The sequence below is a fragment of the Vicia villosa genome, linkage group LG5 (assembly GCF_029867415.1).
Source record: "Vicia villosa cultivar HV-30 ecotype Madison, WI linkage group LG5, Vvil1.0, whole genome shotgun sequence".
Lineage (NCBI taxonomy): Eukaryota > Viridiplantae > Streptophyta > Magnoliopsida > Fabales > Fabaceae > Vicia > Vicia villosa.
Window position 1 is genome coordinate 62,016,827 of NC_081184.1, and position 21,347 is coordinate 62,038,173.

Below are 21,347 nucleotides of genomic sequence, written 5' to 3' on the forward strand. Positions count from 1 at the left end.
AACAAACAAAGGCTAGGATGGACTTGCTTAGGCATCCCCAGCAGAGTCGCCAGCTGTCGCACGCTCGCGAAAAAATGAACAGAGTCGCCACTAATATATTTATCCCATAAGGGAAAGGAATATCAGAAAACCTAACAAAGGAAGGAACAGGGTCTTGCGACCAGAGAATCAAGGTGAGGGAGTCGGTTACGCGAGGGGAAGGTACTAGCACCCCTCGCGCCCATCGTACTCGATGGTATCCACCTATGTTTGTTTCTATCTAAAGGGTGTGTCTAATGTCTACCTATATGTGAATGCATGCAAAAAGAAATACGGGGAAAAGAAGGAATATTTACAAATGTGCTCGTTCAAGCCCCGCGACTTGATGCCTACGTATCCTTTTCAGGAATCAGAGCGCCGTAGTTCGGCTCCATAATTTTTGTTTGTTTTGGTGTTTTTTAGTTGGGCGGAGTTAACGCTCACGCTCTTGCATAAGGGATCGACCTAGGATGCAATAGAGCGGAGATAACAATGCCCTTAAGAAAGGAGAGAAAGAGAGAGAGTTTGAGTGTTTCGAGGAAATCCCTAAAGCAAGGGAAACTCGAGTTACTCTATGGTTTGTGTTTTTTAGAATTTGGGAACTTACGCCCGAATGGAACCCTAAAGCAAGGGAGATCCAAGCACTCGAATGATTCCCTAAAGCAAGGGAGATCCAAGCTTCCATTCCCTTTTTAAGAATTTTCACTTTGATTATTAGTGTTTTTTAAGTGTTTTCTTTGTATTTTTTTAAAGGGATTTTATTTGAGTATTTATTAAGTGTTTTAGGTTGTAAAAGAAAAAGAATGAAAGTGGGGAACTATTCCTAATTTCTAAATCTATGTTATGAATTATTCTAATAGGAACAAAATCTATTTAAGCATTTCACAATATATTGAAAGTATTCACAAAAAGAAAAGAGTTAAAGCTAAACTATTTATGAAAATATATTCACAAGCAACTTCGTTTTTATTCATGTGAAAGACCAATTTGAATTAAAGACTAAAACTATTTATTATTTTTTATGGTTTATCAACCAATCAAAATTCAAGGAAACAACAATTAAAAACAATTAAAGAAAGTAAAAACTCTAAAAAGTCTAATTGGGTGAAAAATGTTTTTTGTCAATTTTATTTTAAAAAGGTGAATTAATGTGCAAAAAGAATTAAAGGAAAATCAGTTTTTATTATTCTTTTTATTAACAGCAGGGAGGGGTGTATTAGTAATCAGCATGAACTGAGATTAGTTAATAGCAAACTGGGCCGTACAACAGGGGGGTGGAAATAGCGCTAGCGTTCAGGCCCAGGGTCATAAGCGTATGGTGTATTAGCAAAATGGGGGGAAATCCAGAGAAAGGGCGTGGTCCAGCAGCGTGAGGCCCAACGTGGCTTTATTGCTATCCAATCTCCATCTTATTATTTCACTTTCGTTTTTTATTGGTCTCAGCAAGCATTTATTGTTAGCATGCATTATTATGATTATGTGGTAAAAAAAAGAAAACGTGACACCAGAACCTTCATCAATTGGTGCAGTAAGAATTAAGTGACTAAAAGACAAAAGAATGCCATGGACCAATTAGAGCAAGCCACATCAACATCTAATCATTTGAATAAAACAAGAATTAACAACGAAATGGGAATACGAGCCAATGAGGCCACGCCACGTCTGCAACGGAGGGATAACACTCTAAACGGACTCAGCCGCCGGAGACATTCACCGATCATCTTCTCCGGTGACTCTCGCGGCGGCGCCACACATGTCATGTCCAGAAAATCATCAAACCACCATCACCTTGCTCATAATTCCACGTAGGTTCCGGATCTGACCTTAGATTTCACTAGTTTTCTCTCTAGCATGCAATCCGAACCAACTTTATAAACCCTAGATCTAGCCAATCTTACTAGAATTCAAGTTAAACACATTGACTGGATTCTAAACGTTCACAGACCTTGGATACATAGTTCAAACACGCAAGCAAGCATCATATTAACCAGATCGAAACCGTTCACGAATAAAAAGCTTCATGCCAGCATGACACACAGTATAGCATATACGTAAGTTCAAAATCCAGATGCATATGACCTATAGCTAACATGTTGAGAGAGTTTCTGGATCTTACCTGACGCAAGTCTTGAAAAATGCAGGAGGCTTCTCCTACTTCCTCTTGATGCGTGGAGCTTGGTACCGATTCTGAAGAGGTCTTTAACCTTGCTGAGAAGTAAACTCAGTTCTCCATGCTTGAACTCATGAGCTTGATGGCGAAGAAATGGAGCTTGATGATGCTTGACCTCGGTTTGCTACACTTGAACTGCATGAACCATGGCTGGAAGGTAGCTTGATTAAGGTGTGGTTGAAGAGTTTCGTGGTGGCCGGAAAAGTTTGTTGGAGTTGGTTAGGGTGGCCTGAGCTTTCGGTTATGGTGGTGGAAGGGGTGGCCGGAGTGAGGAGAGAGAATCGAGGAGGGGGAGAATGAGGAAAGAAAGAGGAAGGGAGGAGAGAGTGTGGAGTGAGGGAACTTTCAGAATGAACGTCCCTGAGTATGTGAGGGTGGCTCTTTATTTATAGGGCAAGATGATTGGCATGAAGAGCAACTCTTTGGTGTGGGCCTTGAATTGTAGGTGGACTTTTGCAATGTAGCTTTTTCTTAGGTGTGGGACTATATTATGAAATGCTTAATACACAAGTTTGTGTAGTTAAGGCAAGTCTTCATGCATGCTTTCTGAACTTGAGAAATTGCATGGCTAAGTATGGTAATATGTGTGTGCATGTATTTTCACATGTGTGGTGGCTGCAGCATTTTTTTGGCCTGATGCCTCTTGCCAAAACATATCCAAGGTGACCACTTTATTCACCTGTATCTCGAACTATGGCTCACGACTTAATTCAGATTCACGCTCAAAATGTGGAGGGCATGGGATAGAAGATGAATGGTGTTGGAGAGAGTCAAGGAATAGTGCTCATAACTTTCACAAAATGTCTTGAAACATGATGGTGTACCACTGACTCATACCTGCGCGCATGACCTGGCTCTGGGCTCGAGCCTTTGGTGAAAGTGTAACTTGGTGGAGGCATGACTTTGGGACTCTATAACTTGCTCCTCACTTGACCAATTGGCGTGATCCATGGCTCATTGGAAAGAGGGCATTGTGGAGAATGGCTTGGCACTAAGGTTGCTCAGAGTGAAGGCTTGTGGAGGGAGAAAAACGCACTTGAATTCAGCCCACCCAGTGTTTGTGGAAACGCCAGGTCATGACTTGGATTTTAAGCCTGCCTGATGCTGCGTGCTGGCTAGTGTGAGGGTGCTACTTTGAAAGCTTGCATCTCACTCAATACTTGTTCAATTGACTCACTTCTTGTTTCAATGGATAGGGGAGATGGCAAGGAAGAGATGCATACTCAGTTTGTGTTCATGGCACTTTTGTAGAGCTCTAAAAATAGCTGGAAATTTGGCATGCCATGTGTTTGTTAAAATGCCAGGTCATGACCTGACTTGTGACCTGGGTTGTGACTTGGTTTGAATGAGTTTTCAGAAACTTCACACCACTTTACCTCTTCATACAAGCTTCAAATGAAAAAGTGTCCAACTACAAAGTTGTTCTCCTCCATGAGAGGAACAACTTTGATGTTGGAATTTTCTTCAAAAAATGCCATTTGCCACGTGTAATCTAGTGCTGAAGTGGACTGCTCATCAAGATTTAAAGTTCCAAAAATTTTTCTAAGTGTTGGAAACTTGTCTTTTTGCTATTTTGGCAACTTTTTGTCAAACTCCCGATTTTATCCATTCTTCGACTTTTCTTGATTAATTTTCCACCAAAAAGTCAATATTTGAATAATTCTTCTGATTTTGACCCAAAAGTCAACTGTTCTGATTTTTCCGACTATTGATGAAATTCCCGATTAAATCTCTCCCAGTCAAATCCAGTCAAACAAACACATCCACATAATCAGCATGAGAAGCTTTTCATACATAGAAACCATTCCTGCTCAAATGTTGACTAGAAAGTCAACTGGTTGACTTTGGTCAAAGAAACCCCGATTTGGGGGACCAGATGATTTGCAAGCTAGTATCCTTCAACCAATGCCTTGACTTGAGACAGAAAGAAACCCCAATCCAGGAGGGCTTCCTTGAACATAGAACCACATGATTACACCTCAGTCTCCTTACTCTCTGATCAAAATTCTTTGCAACAAAGCTTTTCTTGCTAGTCTCTGAATAGCACCAATGATATGAATGCATGAGTGTGAGTTATGACCTAAGTGATGTATGTACATGAATGTAAAAGCCTAAGCCAGTTAGAAGTTAAAGGGTAGGACAAATTTGGGGTATGACAACTGCGTGTATGTCAAAGATAATAACTGAAGCGTTAGATCACTAACTCCAAAGATAAAAATATCTGAACCAGAACACGATCACACTTGCACCTCTTAGGGTAATCCCTCTGTTACTCTTTTCAAAATCAATTCTACTGTTTCAAATACAAATCCAAACTTTTGTTTACATCCGGTCAAAGGAGAATTTTCTAAAAGAAATAGGAAAAGACCTTATAAGCTTAGGGTCGATCTCCTAATTGCTTGCTCAAATCAAACAAAACAGCAAATGTCTCATATATCATTGTTTTTTCAAAACTTTCAAAAAAGACAACATTTTGTATATATCCAAACAAGGATCATTACGAAGTTAAAGATCTTTTTTTTTCAAAATATCTTTCGAAAGATAAAACACTTTGTATACATCCGCACAAGGATCATTACAAAGTTAATTTGCAAAGGTATTTTAAGACCACATACAAGCATTTCAAGGCAAGACAAATGATTCAAACAAGTGAGCTAAGCAATTAAGAGCCCATGGATAACCATGGATACAAAGGGGTGCTAATACCTTCCCTTTGTATAACCTACCCCCGAACCCAAAATCTCTTAAAGGTCTTTTTCTGTTTCTTTTATAAACCTTTCCTTAATTGGATAAAATAAAATTTGGTGGCGACTCTCTGATTTTCAAAACTCAAAAATAAAAGAAGAGTCAGTTCGTATCTCACGAGAAAAAAACCGAGGACGACAGAACTGGCGACTCTACTGGGGAATTCAAAAATAAAATGTTTTCAAAAGGGGTTACCTTAGAGTTTAGATCACTTCGATGTTTTCAATTGCTTGTCTTGATTGTTCTATTTTTCAAAGGTTTGTTTGGGTATTTACTTGTGTGAAAGATTCTAACCCGAATCTCGAGATACCTTAAGTATGTGACAATAGACCAAGAAAACTGTACGGCATGTACCGATACGGTTGATCTGGTAGTCACCGTTAGTGCGACACTTTGGTCTGTACTGATATCCCTTGAAAACGATCAAGGAGTATGTTAGGCTTCCGAAATGTCATTAAACACTAATTTGCCTTAGAACCTTTAGTTGAACTTGACTTGTGGCCTATTAAGAGACTAGCTTTGAAATTGATCGAAGTTAGTTATCCTCGAGGAATATTTTGATCGGCCGTCCGAGCGCCGTATTGAGATGTTGTCTCCAAGTATCATAGAACCCAAATACTATTTTAAGACAGGTTTAAACCAACTCAACTTCAGTGGGGAGGGTATCACCTATCAACCTCAGGCAAGCCTTTAAACTTAAGGCTATTGTGTGATTTGTTTGTGTGTGCCACATGTTTGACATCATGATATCATAAGCATCATAAACATATCATTTTCTCACTAATCATTTCAGGGATCAAAGATTTTACCTTTGTTCTGGTGTTACAGGTAATGGCTCCCACTACCAGAGATTATATCCGGATCAACATCTCAATAGTACCATCTGAACTTAAGGACTTAATATCAGAATTTCCCAGAAATGCTCAATTCACTGAAAAACACAGTCACCTACTTCATTTGGTTACCTCAAAATTTGAAGAACACATGATACGGGTCCTGTTCCAGTTCTTTGATCCCGAACATCATTGTTTTACATTCCCTGATTACCAGTTAGTACCCACCTTGGAAGAGTTCTCTGAACTGATTGGGTTACCTGTTCGAGATCAATTACCTTTCACTGGTTTAGAAAAGATTCCAAAACCTGAAATCATTGCTGCTGCCTTACATTTACGAAAGTCAGAAATCAAATCCAATTGGGAAACAAAGAGTGGAGTCAAGGGTTTGCTCGCTAAGTTCTTAATGGAAAAGGCTCGATTACTACTAAAAAACAGAAGTTACCTAGCTTTTGAAGAAGTTGTGGCTCTTTTGATTTATGGGTTGGTTTTATTCCCTAACCACGACCAATTCATAAGTGTACAAGTTATCAACATTTTCTTAACCCGCAATCCGGTACCTACTTTGCTGGGAGACATTCTACATTCTTTACACACTCGTACCATGAAGAAACGAGGAACTCTTATGTGCTGTTGTTATACCCCAAAATTTGCCCACATCTTTTTTCAAGAAAACTCCAATCTGAAAATTAAGAGTTTCATATAATCATGGATTTTTATTTCAAATATCCTAGCATATGAAGTACTTAAATTTCAGAAACTTTTCTTATACAGTAGCTTGGCTTACAGAGGAATTTATTCTTACGCAAACGCCAAATACTGTTCATTACATCACAAATACTATTTATTTATTTACAGATAAATAGTACTAACACAATCATGCAGAGTTAACTCTTTTTTGCAGGCGCAGAAGCAGGAAACTCACACTATACTGGTAACAATTGTTTTTGGTTTCCCACTAACTTTTGTACTATATTCCATTATTTTCAAAATCTTTTCAAATCTCTTTTTCAAAAATCAAATCTTAACTTGTGTGTTTTCTGCCAGTCAAATATTTCTATTTCTGTGCAGTAAACAATTTTCAGGTTATTATCGGTAATTTTGCCCGCATACCGTAAATATCAGTTATTTATTATGTTTCTGTTTCTAACAAGTCATGTAAATAAATTTTCATGCTTCACACAAAACAAAGACAAAAATAACAACAAAAAAGAAAAGAAAATTAACTTTGACAGTTGACTTTTTCACTTTAACTGCTGCTTCAGTACACGAACAGTCGGTTGACAGACAAACTGCAGACAGTACAATTCACAGTGATTTGTACAATCAATCAAATCAATCATTCACAATTCAAATTTCCAAGATTTTTGTGTTAGAAGTCTTCTGAATATCACATGATTAGCAGAAACTCAACACTGCACAAAAATCAGGTACGCTTAACTGCCTCCTATACAGACAGTCCCTAATCAGGGTTTTTCTTGTTTTAACAGGAGCAACATGTTTTGAGAGCTCAAATGGATTTCATATACATCCATACATCTCAAAGTACCATCATACAAATTTTCAAACTTCAATTCACTCAGACGCACCGTCAGCAGCTCAAACAGTCAACAGACGACCCGTTTGACCAAAAAAGTCAACTGACAGTCAAAAATGAAATTTTTTGTCAAAGTCCATATTTTGTCAAAGGATTCAACATTTGATCATTGGATGATCACAATTCATCAAGGAAAGATCAAAAATCAACAAAACCCTAAGATTCAAAATTAGGGTTTTTGCCTGAAAAGTCAACTCAACTTTGACTGATCATAACTCTCTCATCCTTCATCCAAAAAATGTCAACCAAAGCTCATTTTGAAGGAAATTCAATTATCTTTCAAATGCAATTGATCCCATGGTCATAGCATTCACCATTTGAAAAATATGGCCAAAGACATTACAGGTCATTTTCAAAGTCAACAAAAAGACACTTTTTTTAAATGGACACACAAGGAGAACCAAAAATCATTTTGATATGAGACCAAAGACATTGGTTAGAGGACTCTTTGAGGTTTCCAAAAAGTGCAAGATCTCCTTCATATGACAAAAATTGAAGGATTTACACCTTGTTGAAGTTGGCTAAATTTTGGGAAAATGCATGAAATCAACATTGCTCAAAAATGTTTTTTTTCCAAATGAGTCCAAGTTTTTATGGTCCAAACATCTTTGCCATGTTACTATGGGCCTCCCACGACCAAGACAAAGCCCACATCTTTATTGGCCATTTTTTGCATAATTTTATCTTACTTTAAGATTAAAATTAAAAGGAAAATGCATGGATAATGGTTGCTTGGCCTCCAAGTATGACTCACTTCAAGGAATCTTCATTTTTTCTGCAAGAATTGAAGAGCAAGACAAGAGCATTGAATGGAGTCAAGCTTGGTCAACAATTCAAAGATTTTTAATATTTTAAAAATCAAACTTTCAACAAAGACAACAAAGCTTCTTAGCTTGAGTTCCAAGCAACTTTGGGCTATAAAAGAAGCATCATACTTCAGCAAAAGAAGGAGAGACACGAAATATAGCAAGAGCATAGCCAAGAAACCTCTAAAATTTCTCAAAATTCTCCAAACTTTGTAACTTTCGAATTATATATTTCAGCCACTATCAATACAAACCAATTGCTCTAATCATCTCCTGGCACTTAATATAGTAAGTTGGAAGCAATAACCATGGCTATATACTCATAGAAATCGTGTTTCAAAAATAACATATTCATGCATATTATCAACTTGTGATATCTAAACTATAAGCTTATTTAAACACAATCTAATGCCTTTGCCATCCATTTGAGATCATATGGGGTAGATCTAACGTTTAACATGTGAGTTTAAAGCCCTAAATCGTGGGGTGCCATGGTTGAAGCTCAAAGCTTCAACCTCTTCGTGTTCATACTTAACGTGGTCAAATGAGAAAACTAACCTCACCATTGGACTCAGGAGGTCATCTTTAGTAGATCTGGGCCCTTGTGGTTTTTATTTTCATGCGTTTTTGTAGGTTTCAAAAATCCAGAAATTCGAAGGTGGAATCCGCAGGTAAAATCGCAGGTAAGTCCGCAGCTAAATCCGCAGGAAATAGGTTGAAGATGATGAATAGTGATGAGGACTCTTTGACCACACGCGTGGCAAGTCCTTCTCTTCCTATTCGCCAGTCAACCGCACGTGGGTCCCACGCTGGACTCTCAAAGTCAGCATAATTCCATGTTATCCCTCTAGCCACGTGCATCATGTTCCATTCAATCTGGGCCATAGATCCTCATTAAAAATGAATCCAACGCACCATAACACACAACCACACCATGCACCTTCATCTGACTTCCACACCAGATTAGTATCCTTTTTAATTTTCTATTTTATTTTATTTTTATTTGCAAAAATAATTAAAAATAGTTAAAAAATCCCAAAAAATTCACAAAAAATATTTTAAACTTCTAAAATAGTATATTATTTTCTGAAACAAAAATATTTTATTTTTCTTCAAAATTTCAATATTTTTCATAATTAATTAGTATGTATTTATATATTTGCTTATTAATTATTTCAATTAGTCAAAAAATCATAAAAAAAATTGTTCTTTGTGTTAAATATTGTTTATATATTATAAACTAATTTTGTACATATTTAGGATAATTTTCTTTTTAAGTATTAATTATTTGTGTAATTATTCATATAATTATGTTTTAATTAACTTAAAAAAATCCAAAAACAATTTCCAAAATCCAAAAAAATTAGTTTTGTTCTAAAATCAATTAACAAACATTTTGTACATATTCTAAACTTATTTTCTAAGTTTGATCATTTTTTCATCTTTTCTTTATTTTAAAATTAATTAATCATGCATTAATTATATTTAAAATAAATCATAAAAATCCAAAAAATATGCCTTTTATTTCTTGCAATTTAAAATTCCTAGATAAATGTATAGGATGTCAAATTCATGTAAATAGGCTAGTTTACATTTCCCGCACAATCGATGTAATAGCGTAGATTTACTTTCCGCACTTTACATTTCCGCATTTTAATTTCCAGCACACCTATAAACTGCGTGTATGTCAAAGATAAAACTGAATCGTTAGATCACTAACTCCAAAGATAAAATATCTGAATTCAATCACAATCACATTTGCACCTCCTAGGGTAACCCCTTTTCACTCTTTTCAAAATCAAAGTTACATTTCTACTGTTTCGAGTACAAAATCGAACCTTTTGTTTATATCCGACGAATGGATAGATTTTTAAAGGGAACAAGGATAAAGACCTCCTAACTCAGGGTAGACCTCCTAGTTTGCTTGCTCAAAATCAAAACAAACAAAATTCTCATACACTGTTGTTTTTTTAAAACGAATTTTCCAAAAGACAATATTTTGTATACATCCAAACACGGATCATTACAAAATTAACGATCTTTTCAAAACATCTTTCGAAAGATAAACAAGCATTTGTATATATCCGCACAAGGATCATTACAAATTCTATTTGCAAAGGTATTTCAAAAACACAGGTAAAGCATTCCGAATCAATTGAAAAGTAAAGCAAATGAGCTAAGCAAACTAAAGAGCCCATGGATAACCATGGATACAAAGGGTGCTAACACCTTCCCTTTGTATAACCTACCCCCTTACCCAGAATCTCTCAAAGGTCTTTTTTCTGTTTCTTTTATAAACCTTTCCTTCATTGGATAAAATAAAAGGTCGGTGGCGACTCTGTAAACTTTTTCAAAAGTGACGCGAAAGCGTCCGATCGACAAAAAAGAGTCAGTTCACGTATCCCACCCACGGAGGGGTATGGCCCGAAAGGACGGTCCACAGAACTGGCGACTCTGCTGGGGAATACAAATTCAAAATGTTTTCAAAAGGGGTTACCTTTAGAGTATAGATCATTTCGATGTTTTCAATTGTTTGATCTGATTGCTTTACTTTTCACAGGTTTGCTTGGGTACTTTGCTTGTGTGAAAGATTCTAACCCGAATCTCGAGATACCTTAAGTATATGACAATAGACCAAGGAAACTGTACGGCATGTACCGATACGGTTGATCTGGTAGTCATCGTTAGTGTGATACTTTGGTTTATACTGATGTCCCTTGAAAGCGATCAAGGAGTATATTAGGCTTCCGAAGTGTCATTAACACTAATTTGTCTTAGAACCTTTTAGTTGAACTTGACTTGTGGCCTATTAAGTGGCTAGCTTTGAAATTGATCGAAGCTAGTTATCCTCGAGGAATATTCTTGATCGGCCGTCCGAGCGCCGTATTGAGATGTTGTCTCCAAGGATCATAGAACCCGAATACTATTCTAGGACAGGTTTTCAACCAACTCAACTTCAGAGGGGAGGGTATCACCTATCAACCTCATGCAAGCCTTTAAACCTAAGGCTATTGTTTGATTTGTTTTTGTGTGCCACATGTTTGCATCATAAACACATCATTTTTCACTACACATTTCAAGGATCAAAGAGTTTACTTTTGTTTTTGCAGGTAATGGCTCCCGCCACCAGAGATTACATCCGAATCAACATCTCAACGATACCGTCTGAGCTAAAAGACTTGGTGTCAGAATTCCCCAGGAATGTTCAATTCACTGAAAAGCATGGTCACCTACTCCATTTGGTTACCTCAAAGTTTGAAGAAGACATGATACGGGTCCTGTTCCAGTTCTTCGACCCTGAACATCATTGCTTCACATTTCCTGATTACCAGTTGGTACCCACTTTGGAAGAATTCTCTGAATTAATTGGATTACCAATCCGAGATCAATTACCTTTCACTGGTTTAGAAAGAAAACCAAAACCTGAAGTCATTGCTGCTGCTTTACATCTGCAAAAGTCAGAAATCAAATCCAATTGGGAAACAAAGAGTGGAGTTGAGGGTTTGCTTGCCAAATTCTTACTGGAAAAGGCTCGACTACTGCTAGAAAACAAAAGTTATCCAGCTTTTGAAGAAGTTATGGCTCTTTTGATCTATGGGTTGGTTTTGTTCCCTAATTCCGACCAGTTCATAAGTGTACACATCATCAACCTTTTCCTAATTCGCAACCCGGTACCAACATTGCTGGGAGACATCCTACACTCTCTACACACTCGTACCACGAAGAAGCGAGGAACTCTCATGTGCTGTATACCACTGCTGGCTAGGTGGTTTACATGTCATCTTCCCCGATCAGTACTGAGAAATGAACAAAGAGCACAATGGTCTTACAGAATCATGTCTTTATCTCATTCAGATATCCGATGGAACAACTTCTTTCAAAGAGACATTACTATCATTGATCATTGTGGAGAATACCCTAATGTGCCACTCCTTGGCATTAAAGGAGGTATCACTTACAATCCCTCTCTAGCTCTACGCCAATTCGGATATGCAAGAAGCAACGGTCCTCATGACATGATTATCCGTGGCATTGTGTTTGATTACGAGAATGATTCTCACAGACACCGACGAAGATTCATACAGGCTTGGGACAGTGTCTATAGAATAGAAAGCAAAACTCTGGGGCAATGGAATTCTATTCCTATGGAACTTTACCTCAGATGGGTGCGTACTCATGCTCAAAAACTCATGATGCCCTATCCCGCTGTTCTACCTGTGACTATTGAATCAGAAGTCGAAGGTTACGAACCTCAAGTTATTCTACACCCGGATATGCCAACTGACTTGGAAGAGTTGCAAAAATCCTGGGTTCAACTCAAAGAGGAAAGAGACACCTTCAAAGAACACTGTCAGGACTATGAGAGAAGGCTATTCGAGCTCACCAGACAGCTTCAAGAAGAACAAAGAATCAACGCATTCCTGGGGACAAAGAAAAAGCGCCCACGGGAGACCTGAAAGATCATTTATTTTATTTTCTGTCTTGTAAGCCCAAATGAGGCAAAGAAAAAAGAATAAATTGATTAACTAACGTTTGTTGCTTCTTTAACAAATCTAGACTCTATGATCCTTGAAAACATTGCACACATGCATTCACATGCATTGCATACACATTGCATTTCATACATTGCATTTCATACATTGCATTCATATACATTGCATACACATTGCATACATGGCATCCAGTCATACACATTTCATAACAGGTTCTCATGACGGGTTTCTCATCTCTTCGCTGTTTATTTCAGTCAGAAGAGATGGAATCTGAGGCAAGCATCAAGAATCTCGAAGTACAGAATGCCCAAGTTCAAGTGGCAATTCTGGAACTGGCAAAGGGGCAACAAGAGCTGAAAGCCCTGATACTCAAGAAGAAGAAGAAGCCCAAAGAATCTGCAGGCTTGAGTTACCTGAGAAGGAAGATCAAGATCCCTGTCAAAAAGATCAAAAAGCCACCAATCCCTGAAATAGTCGGTGATGGTGAACAAGAAGATAATCAAAGCAACCAGGGTTCTGCTAAACCCTCTCTCTCTTCAAATGAAGAAGAAGATCATTCTGGAGACGAACAGGATGATGACAAATACCAACAGTTGGAGGATCGTATGAAAGCTATGGAAATACAAAAAATACCTGGCTTAGATTTCAATGATCTGGGACTCGTGTCGGATGTTGTCATCCCTCCAAAATTCAAAGTTCCAACCTTTGCAAAGTATGATGGAGTTTCTTGTCCAAAACTACATTTGAGATCTTATGTGAGGAAGATACAACCTCATACAACAGATAACAAATTGTGGATTCACTTTTTCCAAGAAAGTCTGTCAGGTACACAACTCGAATGGTACTACCAGCTAGAAAATACCAAGGTTCATACTTGGGAAGAATTAGCTGCTGCTTTTTACAAACAGTACCAATACAATGCTGATCTTACACCCACTCGTACTCAATTGCGAGGCATGTCTATGGGACCAAAAGAAAGTTTCAAAGAGTATGCACAAAAGTGGAGAGATATGGCTGGAAGGGTTCAACCACCCTTATCTGATCGCGAACTAGTCGACATGTTCATGGGCACTTTAACTGGCCCATTCTATAGCCATTTGCTGGGAAGTTCATCATCAGGTTTCACTGACCTAATACTGACCGGAGAACGTGTCGAAAGTGGCATTCGAAATGGAAAAATTCAAGTAGGATCCTCCTCTGGTACTACAAAAAGGCCCATCAGAAATGAGGTCAATACAGCGCAAATTCAGACAAGTCACAAAAGTGATCAGCATCAATCTGTAGGGGCAGTTATGATCTCCGCATCTGCACCTCAAAAAGATCAACAGCCAAAATATACGCATCGACCAGATGCACCAAGAAGAACTTTCACCAAAATCAACATGCCAATCTCTCAGGCATTGCAGCACTTGCTTAAAGCGGATCTGATCACATTAAGGGGTCCTCCGAAGAATGTCAATACTTCTTCTCTGAATTATCGCCCTGATGCAACATGTGCCTATCATTCAAACTGTCCAGGACATGACGCAGATCACTGCTGGGCCCTGAAAAATAAAATCCAAGACATGATAGATGCTGGAGAAATTGAGTTCGATCCTCCAGAAACTCCAAATGTCATCACAGCACCTATGCCAAAGCATGACAAAACTGTTAATGCTATCCTGGACACTGTTTACATCTATGATGTGAACGAATTATCAACTCCACTCTGCGAAGTCAAAGGAAAGCTAATCCGAGCTGGTTACTTTCCAGGGTGTGACCCCGACTGCTTTTATTGCTCTTGCCTGCCCAATGGTTGTGAAAATCTGAGGATGGGAATTCAAAAATGGATGGATCGCCGTATCATTATGTTTGAGAGGCTCCCTTCTATGGACGTGCTGTGCGAAGTCTTTGCCAACGGGATAAGAATGGAAGACGTCTCAGTGATCTCCAGCTTACCATTCAAAATCTCTACCAAGGCTCCATTCAAACTTTCTGCTACACTCAAAGTGGCATCAGTAGTCATTGCTAGACCAACTCCATTTCCATACTCCTCAGACAAAGCTGTCCCATGGGGATATGACACTAATGTTTACATTCATGGAGTTAAGCAGGATCCCTCGACTAAAGAGGACGCAACACTAACTACTTCAGCTGTAAGTAACATTGCAGGCACTAGCAAGATCACGAGAAGTGGAAGAATCTTTTCACCAGAAATTTCTCCAAATATTGCTGCTAGTCCAATCCAGGTTCCAATTCCTATTCCAGATATCAACACTCGAGGCAAAGAGCCACTGATCGAACCAGTTCAAAATCCGGTAGAGATCACTGCTGAGGATCCATCAAAGCAAGAGATGGACGAAATATTGAAAATCATCTGCAAAAGTGATTACAATATTGTCGAACAACTGGGGCATACTGCTTCAAAAATCTCAATGTTATCTCTGCTAAAATATTCAGAAGCTCATGCTAAAGCTCTAATGAAGTTCCTTCAAGCTGCGCATGTGCCTCAAGAAATCCCAATCGACCAATTTGAGAATTGTGTCGCCAGTCTTACAGTGCCCAATGGTCTTGGTTTCTCTGATGTGGATCTAACTCCTGCTGGAAGAAATCACAACAAGGCCCTGCACATCTCTATCGAATGCAACGGCACCACTCTGTCTCATGTGCTAATAGACAATGGTTCCTCTCTAAACGTGTTACCAAAGGTAATACTGGAAAAACTTGACTTCAAAGGAGTTGTGCTACAACCAAGTGATGTGGTTGTAAGAGCCTTCGATGGGTCAACAAGAACGGTGTACGGAGAAGTTAAGCTCCCAATCAGAGTGGGCTCTCAAACTTTCGATGTTATCTTTTCCGTAATAGACGTTCTTCCAACATACTCCTGTTTACTAGGACGCCCTTGGATACATGGGGCAAACGCTGTAACTTCTACCCTGCATCAGAAGTTAAAATACCCAGTAAAAGGAAAGGTTGTCACAGTCTATGGCGAAGAAGAATATATGGTCAGTCACTTGAGCAACGACAAGTATGTTGAGATGGAGGGCGAATCCATCGAAACTCCGTATCAAGCTTTTGAGGTTGTATCTCCAGATATCTCTACCACCAAGCATATTCCTGCTACTCCAGCTACAACTATGGCTTCTCTCAAAGATGCCAAAGCCATGATTGAACAGGGTGATCGCACAGTATGGGGACAACTCCCTGATATACCCTACAAGTCCGACAAGCTAGGTCTGGGCTATAATGGTGAAAATCAAAAGAATGATCAAAATCCTCGCTCTGAAGGGTTAATATCACACTTCGCCAGCCAAGAAGTAAACGCCATTGATGATGAAGGGACATACTTGAACCACATCATTCAGCCATATCCAGACGAAATTCCACCCATTACCATGGGAATGTGGGATGCTGTGGGAGGACCAAATGACGGTTACAACTACCAGTATATCACACCTCAGAATTCTTACATTGCTCTGGAAGATCTTACTCCAACAGAAGAGGGTAATCAAAATGACGGAAGTATCACAAGTCCCGTCACTCAGCAATATCAAAATCCACCCAAAGAAGTATGGGACACGCTAGGAGAACCCAGCGGCAAATACGACTATATGGTGAAATATTCCGCTCCTCCGAGCTTTTCAACTCCCATCAAAGACATTGTCCCGACTGGATGGGACGAACAGTACGACGACAACTTCGCTCTTGAAGAAGCCAGGAAGATGCCAAACAACGAAGGTTATTTTCTGTCACAGTACACTCCTTATCAGGATGCACAAGTCTCTATTCAAAACATCATTCCTACTGCATGGGACGGCCTTATCGAGCATCTCGCTCAGCCAATAGAGGGACCTCCACCTGGATTCTCATATCCAACAAATCATCCAACTTATCCTGAGGAATTACCTACGCATTTTCCCACTAGCGGAATCAATGCTACGGAAGACGAAAAGAACAACTGCAACTGGAACAGCTGGGTGCTCCCTGCTAACAACGGTGGATTGAACAACTGGAAAGCAGAGGATGTGATCTCCTTTGATCAGGAGTAAATGCCATTTCCTGTTTTCTTTGTGTATATTGTGCAAAGATAAAAGTGGTTCCTGAACAATCGAACCATGAGCTTGAAAGCCGTGTGCCTTAGCACAACGGTCCTTCTATAAAAAGGGTTTGTCATATCATGATTATGTGCATTCAATAAAATCATGGGATGCTTGCATGTTCAAAATTTTGTGATCCTTTTTCTTTCTTTATTCGCTTTCAAATAGCTATGTTTTTCTCTTCATACACACTCACATATCTACCATGCAGATTCACATACACGCTGGATCCAGTCAATAACGACTCTGCTATTGCCCGTCATGACTTTGAAAATCCGATCTACCAAACTGAGGACGAAAGTGAGGAAGATTGTGAAGTGCCAAGAGAAATTGCAAGACTTCTAGAACAAGAAGAAAAAGCCATACAGCCTCATGAGGAGCCGATTGAGGTCATCAACTTGGGCAGTGACGAAGAAAAGAAAGAGGTCAGAATTGGGGCTGACTTAGAAAACAGTGTCAAGCAAAGACTGATTCAATTGTTGCAAGACTACGCCGAGATATTCGCCTGGTCTTATCAAGATATGCCTGGCCTTGACACGGACATTGTAGTTCATCGCCTGCCAATCAAAGAAGGAAGCACTCCGGTCAAACAGAGACTGCGAAGGAGTAAGCCTGATATGTCAAAAAAGATCAAAGACGAGGTTGAAAAACAATTCAATGCCGGATTCCTAAAAGTTGTAAGTTATCCTCCTTGGATAGCTAACATCGTGCCTGTACCCAAAAAAGACGGGAAAGTCAGAATGTGTGTAGACTACAGAGATCTGAACCGGGCAAGCCCTAAAGATGATTTCCCTTTACCGCACATCGATGTACTAGTTGACAATACCGCACAATGCAAGGTATTCTCCTTTATGGACGGATTCTCAGGGTACAATCAAATCAAGATGGCACCCGAAGACATGGAAAAAACAACCTTCACAACTCCCTGGGGAACCTTTTGTTACAAAGTAATGCCCTTTGGTCTAAAAAATGCTGGAGCTACCTACCAACGAGCAATGGTAACACTATTTCATGATATGATTCATCAGGAAATAGAGGTGTATGTCGATGACATGATCGCAAAATCCAACACCGAAGAAGAACATTTGAGTCATTTACACAAGCTGTTTGACAGACTCAAGAAATACAGATTGCGACTGAACCCGAACAAGTGTACCTTTGGAGTAAGATCCGGTAAACTCTTAGGTTTCATCGTCAGCAGTAAAGGTATTGAGGTTGATCCTGCCAAGGTCAAAGCCATTCAAGAAATGCCTATACCCCGTACCGAGAAACAAGTCAGAGGATTCTTGGGACGTCTAAACTACATAGCCAGATTCATTGCCCATATGACTCCTACTTGTGTGCCAATCTTCAAATTACTGAAGAAAGATCAAGTGGAAAGATGGAATGACAAATGCCAGTTAGCCTTTGATAAAATCAAAGAATACCTTCAAAAACCGCCAATCTTGTTACCTCCTGTGGAAGGCAGACCTCTGATAATGTACCTAACTGTGTTAGAAGATTCAATGGGGTGTGTACTCGGACAACATGACGATTCCGGTCGAAAGGAGCACGCAATCTACTATCTTAGCAAAAAGTTTACCGATTGTGAAACAAGATACTCACTACTCGAAAAAACTTGCTGTGCCTTAGCATGGGCGGCTCGCCGACTAAGACAGTATATGCTAAATCACACCACTTTCCTGATCTCCAAGATGGATCCAATCAAATACGTGTTCGAAAAACCTGCTCTCTCTGGAAGGATTGCAAGATGGCAAATGATCCTAACAGAATATGACATTCAATACACTTCGCAAAAAGCAATCAAAGGAAGTGTGGTAGCTGATCATTTAGCTCATCAAGCAGTAGATGATTATCAGGCATTGAACTTTGACTTCCCAGACGAAGACATTATGCTAGTCAATGACTACAAACAACCAGGATCCCGATGGACTATGGTTTTTGACGGAGCTTCTAATGCGCTCGGCAATGGCATCGGAGCTGTGATCATTTCCCCCACAGGAGGTCATACACCCTTCACCGCCAGATTGTGTTTCAATTGCACCAACAATATAGCCGAATACGAAGCATGCATTCTGGGTCTCAAAGCTGCAATTGATCTAAAAATCAAATTCCTTGAAGTCTACGGAGACTCGGCCTTGGTAATCTACCAAGTCAAAGGGGAATGGGACACAAAGCACCCAAATCTAATTCCATACAAAGAACATGTGTTGAGTTTGATTCCTTACTTCGAGGAGATCACTTTCGAACACATCCCACGCGAAGAAAATCAACTAGCTGATGCCTTAGCTACCATGTCATCCATGTTCAAAGTCAATTGGGACGACGAAGCTCCTATGATCACCATTTACAGGCAAGACGAACCAGCCTATTGCAATGAGATCGATACCAAACAAATGGAAGACAAATCATGGTTCCATGAAATACAAAGGTATCTCGAAACCCAGGAGTACCCTGAAGGGGCATCTATTAACGACAGAAAGTTTCTAAGGAGATTTGCCTCCAAATTCTTCCTAAGCAATGGAACTTTGTACAAGCGCAACCATGACTCGACTTTACTTCGTTGCGTAAACAAGAAGGAAGCAGAACAAATCATGGAAGACATACACAATGGTACCTTCGGTACTCATTCCAACGGACATACAATGGCTAAAAAGATCTTGAGAGCAGGTTACTACTGGTCTACCATGGAGACAGATTGCCATCATCATTCCAAAACTTGTCACAAATGCCAGATATATGCCGACAAAGTGCATGTACCTCCAGTTCCATTAAACGTTCTGACGGCTCCTTGGCCTTTCGCAATGTGGGGTATTGATATGATTGGAGAAATCAAACCTACTGCTTCCAACGGACATCGCTTTATCCTGGTCGCTATTGACTACTTCACAAAGTGGGTAGAGGCAGCTTCATATGCTTCTGTCACCAAGAATGTGGTAGCCAGGTTTATCAAGCACAATCTCATTTGTCGGTACGGCATCCCCGAAAGGATCATCACTGACAATGGCACGAATCTAAACAACAAAATGATTACTGAACTCTGCACGCAGTTCCAGATCAAACATCATAATTCTTCTCCATATCGACCAAAGATGAACGGCGCTGTCGAAGCCGCCAACAAAAACATCAAGAAAATCATACAAAAGATGACAGTAACCTACAAAGACTGGCATGAGATGTTACCTTTTGCTCTTCATGGTTATCGCACATCTGCGCGTACTTCAACAGGGGCAACTCCATTCTCGTTAGTCTACGGTATGGAAGCAGTTCTCCCAATCGAAATCCAGATTCCTTCCTTAAGGATCATGAAAGAAGCCGATCTAGACGAAGACGATTGGATTCAAACTCGATTCGACCAAATACACTTGATCGATGAGAAAAGACTTGCAGCTATCTGTCATGGCCAGCTATACCAAAAGCGCATGATCAAAGCATTCAACAAGAAAGTCAAAAGTCAAGCATACCAAACTGGTGGCTTGGTTATCAAACGCATCATCTTACCACAAGGTGATCCCAGAGGCAAATGGACCCCCACCTACGAGGGACCATTCATAATCAAGAAAATATTCTCCGGCGGTGCCATGTTGCTTACCACCATGGATGGCGAGGATTTCCCACACCCTGTGAATGCGGACATAGTCAAAAAGTACTTTGCTTAAAAAAAAAAATACAGCTCGCTAAGTTGAAAACCTGAAAGGGCAACTTAGGCAAAAATGAGCGTCTCGGTGGATTGAAAACCCGAAAGGGCGATCCAGGCAAAAATTAGAGACAAAACAAATACAATCCCGGTAGGCTGAAAACCTGAAAGGGCAGCCTAGGCAAAAATTAGGGAATAAAGCATACAACTATGTCCCGCTCAGCTGCCTACTCACCGACAAGGTTCAACACCTCAAAGACACCGATCAGTCCAATCACTTTCTTCCAACAAGTGAGGGATGAGATGCTCGAAGACAGATTGGCAATAGCAGAATTGAAACTTGACTGGATCGTTCTCACATAGCTATTTCTTTTCATAAATACTTTTCAAAACTTTCTGACAATTTCCTACTTCTAGGATTGTTGTCTCCCTATACTAATCCGCCTATCACGGCACCTTTTCAAAAATCAATGCAGCTTATAACTAACATTTTCATTTTTTCTGTTTTGAATACGCGAGCATCCCAATGATATTTTGAATGAACATATGCATTTGAATATGATTGATGTTTACCAGGAAAAACAGGAATAGCATTCCGGACATGTCCCAATTATTTGGACATTATCCTAAACCAGCATCAGAAGGAAGTTTCCCCAATGGAGACACATTCCTCAACAAATCCCTCAAAAAGATTTTTCTTTCGAAAGAAGTCTTATTCCCCAGCAGGGTTGTTCCAGATTACTGTCTTCAGAAGGTGTGATCTCCGCACCCAAACTTGGTCAGATAGTGCATCGGAGGATTATGCATCTTCCTCATTCCCACTCCAAAGGGCGTCACAGTCCGAACTCTCAAAACTACTGTTCATCCCCGAGCAGTAATCAAAGATCCTTCAATAGAACATCCTGGTTCTCAAAGAATTTCCCCAACCCAGGGTACTCAAGCGAGACAGAAGATCATCAACAACCACGATGC